This window comes from Ursus americanus, chromosome 33, assembly GCF_024610735.1.
Source record: "Ursus americanus isolate L20-20 chromosome 33, mUrsAme1.1.p, whole genome shotgun sequence".
NCBI classification, from domain to species: Eukaryota; Metazoa; Chordata; class Mammalia; order Carnivora; family Ursidae; genus Ursus; species Ursus americanus.
The window spans coordinates 21329906-21341252 of NC_142159.1; positions in this window are offsets into that span (position 1 = coordinate 21329906).

Genomic DNA, 11347 nt, shown 5'->3' on the forward strand with positions numbered 1-11347 from the left:
GACAGGGAAGGACAGAAGAGGTAAGTGGGCTGAGGCCTCCGACAGCATTCAGGGTGAGGGATTTGGAGCATGGGGTTTTCTGGAAGAGCTGTGCAGATTTGAGAGAATTGGCCAGAAGAGAACCAGAGACAGATTTTTCAAGAGTTGCCCTGGCTTGTTACTTGCAGCCCCTTTCACGGTATGTGAGAAGGGCCAGCAGGGGTTGAAGGTGTATTTTAATTGCTGTGGGTCACAGAATATGGCACCTCTCTGCATTTGACACCACAGAGACTCTTGACGGGTACTCCTGGCTTATAACTGGGGCGCCCTACATAGTAAAACAATGGGCCTTTCCTGGACACCTAAAATGTGCCAGGGGCCGATGATCACAGAGAGTCAGGGTCTCTCTCCCTACAGGTTTCGTGTGGGAGACAGACATGCAAGCAAATATTTGTAACTCAGTGAAGCTTGAGTTGCATTCACAGACCAGGTGAGGGAAAGGGTCACTGTGTCCTGGAGTGCAGTGGGGGCGCGGGGCTCTCAGGATGGGGGTGACACAGAGCAGGGAGAGGAGGACGTACCTGCTGGATGAAGGTCCAGAAGGCGGGTGACCAGCGCCTTTAGGAGCAGGAGAGAGGGGCTGCTGGAGATTAGGGGGAAAGACTCGGGCTGAGGTCACATCTGGACCCTAAAAGCCTTGGGAAGTGTCTGGACTTACTCGAAGGACACAGGTAAGCCCCTGGAAGTTTTCCACTCTGATTTCAATGTCTTTTTCTGGATTATTAAATTCCACTTAGAGATAAGCTCCGTGAATATTTTCTTCTTTTTCTCTGGGTGCATATCTGTAAAGTGAAGCTGGGACCGCACTGCACAGAGCTTTGTAAGCAGCCCATTGTCATGTAATATTTTCCTTGTCCCTGAACCATCTTTTGGAACAAGATGTCTAAGCACCACGCAGCAGTTTGTTATGGGGACATTGTGCAATTTACGTACCCAGTCTTCCGTTGCCGGATACTCGCTATGGTCTGAGTAGTCTGTGTCTCCCCCCAGCAGATTCATCTGTTGGAATCCTAACCCCCAAGGGGATGGTGGCTAAGAGGAGGGGCCTCTGGGAGGGAATTAAGTCATGAGAGTGGAGTCCTCACGAACCAGCGGGGTCAGTGCCTTTATCAAAGAGACCCCTCGGAGCTCCCTTGTCCCCTCCACTGTGGGAGGACACAGCAAGAAGATGGCCATTTATGAACTGGGAAGCAGGCCTCACCAGACACGAGCTGACTGCTGACTTCCAGCCTCCCAAACTGGGAGAAACAAACCTGTGCTGTCTGTAAGACATAAGCATTTTGTTATAGCAGTTTGAATGGACTAAGACACTATTTCTGGTTGTGTCTTAGTCTTTTCTTACTTTTTTTTTTTTTGCCTTTATAAATAACATGATGAACGTCTTTGCGCACATCTCTGGTCATCAGAAGGCTTTAGGCAAAGATCAGATCTCTCTTTGGAAGACCATGGGGTTGGAATGCTGAGTGAGATTTAGGGGGTGGCAAAGACCGAAGACAGGAAACCGGCTAGAAGAAATGTCTTACCACTGCCCAGGACGATGAGGCTCACTCTCCCAGACCACGGCTGCGGTCAGCTGAGGAAGGGGATAAGCACACAAGCAACACAGCGAGAGAGCGCCAGGCCTCCGTGTCAGTGGAAGTGGGAGCAGCGGAAGCAGCCAGGGACACAATAATGATAATGGAGAAGAATGATTATAATATTAGAACTCATACTTATCAAGCTCATATTATCTTTTCTCATCCCCACACAACCCTTGGAGGGAGGTACTATGGTTCCCATTTTACGGAGGAGGACAATGAAGCCCAGGCCGTTTAAATAACTTGAGTTAAGTTCTTGTAACTAGCAGGTGACGGAGCTGGGACTCGAATGCGGGCAGATGCCTGCCCCGTCTCCAAGCTTAGTTGGGCGCTCACAGTCCCTGCCTGCCCTCCCAGCCTGGACCACGGCCTGGGGGCTGGTGGTCCTGCCTACACGAGAGGGGAGGCATGGGGCAGAGCAGGCCTGTGGCCATTTTATCTCCGAACGGAACGCAAAGTCTCTGGGGCCCCAAACAGCCCCATGAGAGAAAATACCACCAACTGGCTGTTGACAAGTAACCTCAGTGTCTCCTTGAATGTTTCCCTTCCTTTGTCATCCCTACCTCCTGCGGGGGAGGGGGTCAGCCATAGATAGAGGTGAAGGAGGCAGTCATCAGAAGTGCAGTGACCTCAAAGACAGCATGGTACTGGCACAAAAACAGACACATAGACCAATGGAACAGAATAGAGAGCCCAGAAATGGACCCTCGGCTCTTTGGGCAACTAATATTTGATAAAGCAGGAAAAAACATCCGGTGGGAAAAAGACAGTCTCTTCAATAAATGGTGCTGGGAAAATTGGACAGCTACATGCAAGAGAATGAAACTTGACCACTATCTCACACCATACACAAAAATAAACTCCAAATGGATGAAAGACCTCGATGTGAGACAGGAATCCATCAAAATTCTAGAGGAGAACATAGGCAACAACCTCTACGACATCGGCCAAAGCAACCTTTTTCATGACACATCCCCAAAGGCAAGAGAAACAAAAGATAAAATGAATTTATGGGACTTCATCAAGATTAAAAGTTTCTGCACAGCCAAGGAAACAGTCAGAAAAACTAAGAGGCAGCCCACGGAATGGGAGAATATATTTGCAAATGACACTACAGATAAAGGACTGGTATCTAAGATCTACAAAGAACTTCTCAAACTCAATACACGAGAAACAAATAAACAAATCACAAAATGGGCAGAAGATATGAACAGACACTTTTCCAATGAAGACATACAAATGGCTAACAGACACATGAAAAAATGTTCAAAATCATTAGCCATCAGGGAAATTCAAATCAAAACCACACTGAGATACCACCTTACGCCAGTTAGAATGGCAAAAATAGACAAGGCAAGAAACAACAATTGTTGGAGAGGATGTGGAGAAAGGGGATCCCTCCTACATTGTTGGTGGGAATGCAAGTTGGTACAGCCACTCTGGAAAACAGTGTGGAGGTCCCTTAAAAAGTTAAAAATTGAGCTACCCTATGATCCAGCCATTGCACTACTGGGTATTTACCCCAAAGATACAGACGTAGTGAAGAGAAGGGCCATATGCACCCCAATGTTCATAGCAGCAATGTCCACAATAGCTAAATTGTGGAAGGAGCCGAGATGCCCTTCAACAGATGACTGGATTAAGAAGTTGTGGTCCATATATACAATGGAATATTACTCAGCTATCAGAAAGAACGAGTTCTCAACATTTGTTACAACATGGACGGCACTGGAGGAGATAATGCTAAGTGAAATAAGTCAAGCAGAGAAAGACAACTATCATATGATTTCTCTCATCTATGGAACATAAGAACTAGGATGATCGGTAGGGGAAGAAAGGGATAAAGAAAGGGGGGGTAATCAGAAGGGGGAATGAAACATGAGAGACTATGGACTATGAGAAACAAACTGAGGACTTCAGAGGGGAGGGAGGTGGGGGAATGGGATAGACCGGTGATGGGTAGTAAGGAGGGCACTTATTGCATGGTGCACTGGGTGTTATACACAACTAATGAATCATTGAGCCTTACATCGGAAACCGGGGATGTACTGTATGGTGACTAACATAATATAATAAAAAATCATTAAAAAAAAAAAAAAAAAAAAAAGAAGTGCAGTGACCTCGAGGGACACCCAGAAGCCCCCAGCCCCAAATCCGCCCACCAGCCTCAAGGCTGCCCAGTCTCCAACCCCCACTGGCTTAAATCCTCCACTGTGTCCGCGAGGGTGCTGCTTCCCAAACTCATGCCTTTCCTCACCCCTGTCAGGATTTGCCATCCCCTCCTATGCACTAGACCATTTGCTTTACATAAACGTGTGCTTTTAAGCTGCTTATGGACTTCTGTTTTGTGGTAAGCAGGAAGAGCTGTGAAGTCCTGGCCACTAAATGTGGCTGTCCTGCAGACCCACAGGTTAGTTCTGCAGGGGGCTGCGTGGTGCTGGGAGACACTGTTTGGTCAGCGTCTCCAAAGGGACCTTATTCATTGCCAAGGCATTTCCTGCTAAGGGAATCTTATTAATCCAATTTTACCCGGCAGCAGGATTCAAAAATGAGTGGGTCCTCCCAAAAAGCAGGGACTGGTATATTTAATCGGTTGGGATGGAGGGTGGCCATGGAGAGAACGTTGGAGGAAGGGAGCCATGGAATATGGAAGGGGTATTGGGCACTCTTAGAGCTTCCATGGCTGCGAGCAGACCTAGGAAACCGGGCACCTCTGAAGTTTCTGGAGACACCTGAAGACTGGGGGGAATGGTGGCTGTTGCTAAGAGTAGCCGAAAGATGGGAAGTCAAAATCGGGCACCTCCTAAGGACTTAATCCTTACAACAGTCACATGAAGGAGGGATGTTGGCCCATTTCAGGGAAGAGAAAACTAAGGCTCACAGTCTCAGCTAGTTCGCAGCTAGTAAATGGCCCCAGGGTACAGACTCAACTCTCCCCAGCTCCAGCAGTCTCTTGGGAAGAAGTGGGGACCATGGACGGTCCACATGACAGGGTCTCAGCGTCTCTAGGCCGCCTGGAGCTGCCCACCAGCCCAAAGCCCATGTGAGGTTAAGGCCAAGTCCCTAGAACCATACCCCCGTCTCCCCACAGCCCTCTTGGCAGCATCATGTCCCCCAGCACTAACTCTTGCCCATTTCGTTCAAGGCTCCCATTTGAAGATGAGGTCCAAGAAGTGAGAACAAGAAAAGGCAGGGCAGTGGGCTTTGGGGTTCCAAAGGCGGGTCAGCGCCTTGGGCCCATGGGTCAGTGGTGGGCCCATCCTCCACTCCACCCCATCCCTCACATCTGCCCCTTAAGAGATTTCCAGCCTCTCATCCCCCACTGCCCCGACCCCAGTTCCAAACCCCATCATCACCCTTTGTTTTAATTAATGTTATTCAAATATAATTCACGTACCACAAAATTCATTCATTCTGAGTGTACAATTCAATAATTTCTAATGAATTTATAGACTTGTGCAACATTTCCATCACAAAAAGTGTCCTCCTGCCGGTGTGTTAGTCCCCACTGCCACTGTTTTCCGTGGGCAGATGTGTTTTCTGTTTCTATAGACTTGCTTTTTCTGGACATGTCATGTAATCCCACAATACATGGTCTTTCGTGTCTGGCTTCCTTCATTGAGTCTGTTCAGGATTTGCTATGGATCAGTAGTTCATTCTTTTTTCGTTGCTAAATAGTACTCTTTTCCATTGCTGATTAGTTGTATGGACATGCCAACTTTGTTGATCAGTCATCAGTTGGTGGACATTGGGTTGTTTTCAGTTTGGGGCACTTAGGAATAATGCTGCTGGGAACTTTAGCCTAGATGGTTTGGGGTGGACCTACGTTGTCTTGGGTAGATTCTTAGGAGTGCTGGTGACGTCGTCTCCCCCTTGAATTGCTCTGCAATTCTTCTAGAACTCTCTCTTCTGACTCCAGTCTTGCCTCCCTCCAATTCAAGCCCTATACTATCCCCATAGTCATCTCTCCGAAAGGCACACTCAGTTCTGTCTTTTGTCGGCATAAAACCTTGCAAGAGCTTAGAACAAAGTCCAGACGTCCTGACCTCGAAATGTTGCAGTGGCCTCCCTGGTGTAACCCACCAGGCCCTCTCGAGTCACCCTCTCACAATGGGGATCAGGCCAGCCCAGGGATGTCATCGTATCCCCAGCATTCAAGTCCCTTTAGAAGGCGCTGTCACTATTATTGGATGAATGCATGGGACTAATAGCCCCCTGATCAGAGCTTTCCAAATACTTACTCAACGCCCAGGCATTGCGCCACGGGGACAGCTGCTAAAAGTCAAATACTTGCATGGACTAGGCATCAGGAGGCCTGGGTTACTTTCCCCCAGCGTTGACTTTAGAAGTTTAGTGAGCCCTTCTCAAGCATTGATGCCACATTCTGAGAGATTTTGTAAGATCTCTGTGCCTTCACATACACAGTTCCCTCTGGAACATCTTTTTCTTACCTAGAACAGATGCCCCACCTGCTTGAAGAACTCCTACTCATCCTTCAAAAACTTGGTCAGCCATCACGTCTTTGGTGATGCCTGGCCTGATCCCGCCCATCCGCAAAGAGTTATCATTCCTTTCCTCTTCTGTGCCACTGTATTTTGTACACATTTTGATTGTGGTATGTTTTAGAAATTATTTGCTTACATGTCTGTATGCCACACCAAGCCACCTGTCATGGCATCTGGGGAGAGACTACATCCCATTTGCCTTCTTTTCCCAGTTCCTTGGCACACTGGAGCTGGATACAGTTTATTTTTTAACTGAACTGAACACTCTCAAGCTTCAAGTTCCCCCATTGTCAAAGGAGAACGACTACACTTGCTCTAGACACTGTAAGGAATTTTTTTTGTTTGTTTTTTGTTTTTTTAAAAGATTTTATTTATTTATTTGACAGAGAGAGACAGCTAGCGAGAGAGGGAACACAAGCAGGGGGAGTGGGAGAGGAAGAAGCAGGCTCCTAGTGGAGAAGCCTGATGTGGGGCTCGATCCCAGAACGCCAGGATCACGCCCTGAGCCGAAGGCAGACGCTTAATGACTGAGCCACCCAGGCACCCCCGTAAGGAATTTTTGAAATGAGAATAACCTGGCTAAGAAATAAAAATACCTCGGAAAAAAGGCACGAGAGACTGCCTAAAGGTCAAGTCCAGTAACCTGTGGCTTGGCCAGAGCCTCTGGCTACTCAGCGGGACATGACTTGGCCTTATTTGGCTCAGGAAGTGCTTGGGAGCTCTCCTAAGCCTGCAGCACCATCGCTGTGAACATGGGTGTGGTTGGGGGTCAGTTTAGCACGGTGATTAAGAACTCATGACTGTTGACAATCTGTCCCCATCACCCTCCAGCCCCTTCCCCTCTTTCGTCTTTCTTCATTTGCCCTTATCACTGGGTGACATCATCCAATAGAGTTATTTGCCTGGGGAATGTCGTGCTGTGGCAAAGGCTGCTGGTTGCCCACCCAGATCCATTGTCCCGTCCTCCTTGGCCGCCGGACAGACCCCGTTCCCCAGTCCCTCTTATCTTATCTTCCGTGTTAAAGACTATTATTATTAATTATTATCATTATATAAATGACATGTTTTCTCCACCCTTTGAGGTCTTCAGTAATACTGAAAACGATTTCTTTTCTTTTCTTTTTTTTTTAAAGATTTTATTTTATTTATTCGACAGAGGTAGAGACAGCCAGCGAGAGAGGGAACACAAGCAGGGGGAGTGGGAGAGGAAGAAGCAGGCTCCTAGCGGAGGAGCCTGATGTGGGGCTCGATCCCATAACGCCAGGATCACACCCTGAGCCGAAGGCAGACGCTTAACCGCTGTGCCACCCAGGTGCCCCTCTTTTCTTTTTTTTTTTTTTAAGATTTTATTTATTTGAGAGAGAGAGATAGCGAGAGAGAGAGCACGACTGGGGGGAGAGGGAGAAGCAGACTCCCAGCCGAGCTGGGAGCCCGACATGGGGCTTGATCCCAGGACCCTGGGATCATAACCCAAGCCAAAGGCAGGCGCCCAACTGACTGAGCCACCCAGGCGGCCCCTGAAAATGATTTCATGTTAAATTAAGACATTTCAGGGAAAAAAATAGCCAGGGCAGTTATGACAGCAGATGTACCTACTTCTGCCATTGGCTGGCATGAATGAAGCAGATTCACCCATTAATGGTTTGCTTCATGAGCTCAGTGTGATGGCTTTGGGAAATACATGCAGATTTATGCAAATCACGTACAAATTTCACATAAAAATAGCCTCCTGTGCGCCTCCGCATTTACTAGAAAGAATTCTGGAGGCTTTATACTATTTGTCTCAGAAAGACACACCTGGAAGGAGGGACGAGCGAGTGTACAAGCACGTGGAGGGGGCACGTGGGTCACGCGCAAGGCTGTGTGCCCTACGGTGGGGGGAGGGTAGGGAGGCTAGTGAGGACAGCTTAAATACTGCTGTGCAATCAGAGATGCGTGGCTGGTCCAAAATAAACTTTGAAATACCAGGCTCTGAGGGCCTGCATGCAATCAGTGCCTCCACTCGGCAACCACGGACTCATCTCCCATTATTACAGAACCACACTCGAGGACATGGGAGGCGCAAAAGGAGCACAGGAAGCCTTTCCTGGTTTGAAAGAGCTCACCAGCTGTGAAAAGAGGAGCCATCTGAGTCTTGATTTCTGTAAACCGGACACAATGACCCATGGCCTGTGCACCTGACAATTGCTTTAAGGGCCAACTGAGATCGTGGGTATAAGGGGCTTTGCAGTCTTATAAATGGTTAATGAGAGTGCTTGGGATCACCATGCTTATTCTCGTGAGGGACGGTGTGAGCAAGGAGCAGAAGCTACGGGGCCACCGAGCATGCTGCAGGATTTGTGGGCTTGAACAAAGAATTTGGTAGCATGATTACAGAGACCCGTACCTCTCAAGCTTTCCAAAGCAGTTCAAACTTCAAATACTTTGTCCAATTATCAGTCCATATGGCAGAATCATCCATTCATTCATGTGTCCACTCGTTCACTCATTTGGAAAAGACACTGAGCTGGGTTTGGTGTCCAAGGCAGGGCCCTACCCTATGTTGGGTTCCAAGATTTAAAGATGGAACAGACACGATCTTTGCTCACAATGACCTTTTTCTGCTGTCCTTGCTCACAAGGACCGCTTTTCTTCTCACACCAGAGCTCACTAACCATCCAGCAGGGGAGACAAGCCTGTCATCAATAAATGTCACATTGCACGCAAGGAACAATAATAGAAGCCCGGAGAGAAAGAGATGCAGAGGAGGAAATATTTGGCAGCACCTGGGAAGGTCAAGGCCACTTGGAAGAATGCATGGTGTCTTCAAGGGTGAGCAGGAGTCTGCCAGGTGGGCCGGCAGAGGGAATGCTGTGTGCCAGGGTACAGAAGCATGAAGCCACACGGCCATGTGCTCCAAGATCTGATTTGGAAAACATGGCCAACAGTGTCAAGACGTACCCTTCCCCACTCACGCCAGCGCAGGCGTCCCTGACTCTTCCAAATGCCTGTGACATTTATGAAACCATGAGATTTGCTTGGCGGTTACCATAGACAGTGAGTGCTTGAACTGTTTGCTGTCTGCTGCTGCTGTGTCCCGTCTCTTCAAGGAGTCTGTGAGTCTTCTGAGAATGGACGTTGTCTACTCCATCTTTGTCTCTCTAGGACCCAGGTCGGTGCCTTTCCTGTGAGTATTAGGCAGGCAACAGACGTTTGTTGCAGGAAGTGTCCAAATGGATGACAGTGTCAGAACCCCGCTACTTTTGAGATGGTGTGCTGCGTGCTGCTTTCTACACTATCTCATTTAATCTTCCCAATAACCCTACGAGGTGGCTGCTATGAGTCCCCATTTTACAGACAAAGAAACTGACATTTACTGAGATTACTTGCAGAAGAGACACAGCCTAAAAATGATGAACAAGGATTTGAATGCAGACTGACTGGCCCAGGGGCCAATGCTTTTAGCTCTGACTCTACCCAACTTTACTGTCCCTATTTGGTGCACCTAATAAAACAGTATGACTTGGAGTTTTATAGATCGACATGTAAGTCATGAGCTCTAATCAAATTGTGGTTATTTCTTATCATGGCTCTTTCCTAAACCATGGGCTCCTTAAGCATAGAGATGTGCCTGCTCCATCTTTGTATCCCCATACCCAGCATGGCACCTGTTGTTTCAGGGTGGAGAATAAGGGGACCAGGGAATTGTCCAGGACAATTCTGCAAGGACTCCCTGGAGGAGGCCAAGTTTCTTTGAGCCAAACTTGGAAGCTGGTGAGAGCCAAGGCAGAAAGAGGGTATTGTGAAGGCTTGAAGGTAGATGGGATAAATCCATTTGTGGGGTGCTGCATGCTTTTGATGGAGTGGAGAGGAACTAGTAATGTGTTTGGAGGAGTCCCAAACTCCCAGGCTACTTTAGGGGTGTCGCTGGAGCACTTTGTGCTCCACACACAGATGTCTTTCCCTCCACGAGACCATAGCTGAGGCCAGCTTTGGCCCTTGCTCCCCCAGAAGGCCCTTGCTCCCCCAGAAGAGCTGGGTGGACATCTTCAGGTGAGACACCACTGGAAGCTATTGAGAAACTGGTAGGCTAGTTGAGAAGCGTCACTTGCAGGTTGCAATTAACTTAATTTAACATTTATTGAGTGCCTCCTATGTTCTGGGGCTGATTCTAGGAACTGGATCAACATTATGGCCCTCATAGTAGTTCCATTTAGTGACAGAAGTTAGAGTCAATAAGTAGACTAACAAGTAAGCTAGGTAATGTCAAGGGGTAATAAACACTTGGAAGAAAATAAAACAAAATGGTAGCATAGAGAGTAACTGGGGAGAGAGGGAGGTCAGTGAAGGCCAGTCTAAGTAAGTGACAGTTGCGCTGAGTAAACCTGATGACTGGGATGCCTGGGTGGCTCAATCAGTTAAGCGTCCGACTTGATTTTGGTTCAGGTCATGATCTCAGGGTCACGGGATGGAGCCCTGAGTCTGGCTCCATGCTGGGCATGGAGCCTGCTTGAGATTCTCTCTCTCACTCTCCCTGCCCCTGCCTAACCCCCGCTCAGGTGCATGCACATGAGCTCTCTCTTTCTCTCTCTCTCTTTCTCTAAAAAAAAAATAAAAAGAACACCTGACGACCACATTGCACCAACCATGGTAAGAACTGAGGCAGTGTTTCAGCCAGAGCGCACAGAATGTGCAAAGTCCAGGGGTGGAAATGAACATGACAAATTAGAGGTACAAAGGACCAGAGTGGCTGGAGGGTGGTGAGCCAAGGGGTGAGTGGTCCCAAACGGGGTGGGAGAGGCATGTGGGGCCAGATGGCACAGGGTCTGGTCGGGTTTTATTCCAAGTGCTTCCGTGTACTAGCTAGCTATTGCTGTGTAACAAATTACCTCAACATGGAGTGGTTTAAAACAGAACACATTTTTTATCTCACAGTTTCTGTGGGTCAGGAATCTGGGCATGCCTTCACTGTGTCCTCTACTTCAGGGCTTTCACAGGCTGCCTTCAAGCTGTTGGTTGGGTTCGTGGGGTGGCTTGAAGATCAGGTGGTTGTTGGTAAGATTCAGTTCCTCCCAGGCTAATGATCGGCATCAGTCCTCACTTCCTTACCCTGCGGGCCACTTGCATGCAGCAGCTGGCTTCATCAGAGCACCCAAGCCAAAGAGGGAGCAGAGAGAGTCTGGTAGCAAGACAGAAGGCATCGTCTTTTGTAACAGAATCTTAGAAATGGCATCTATCACCATATTC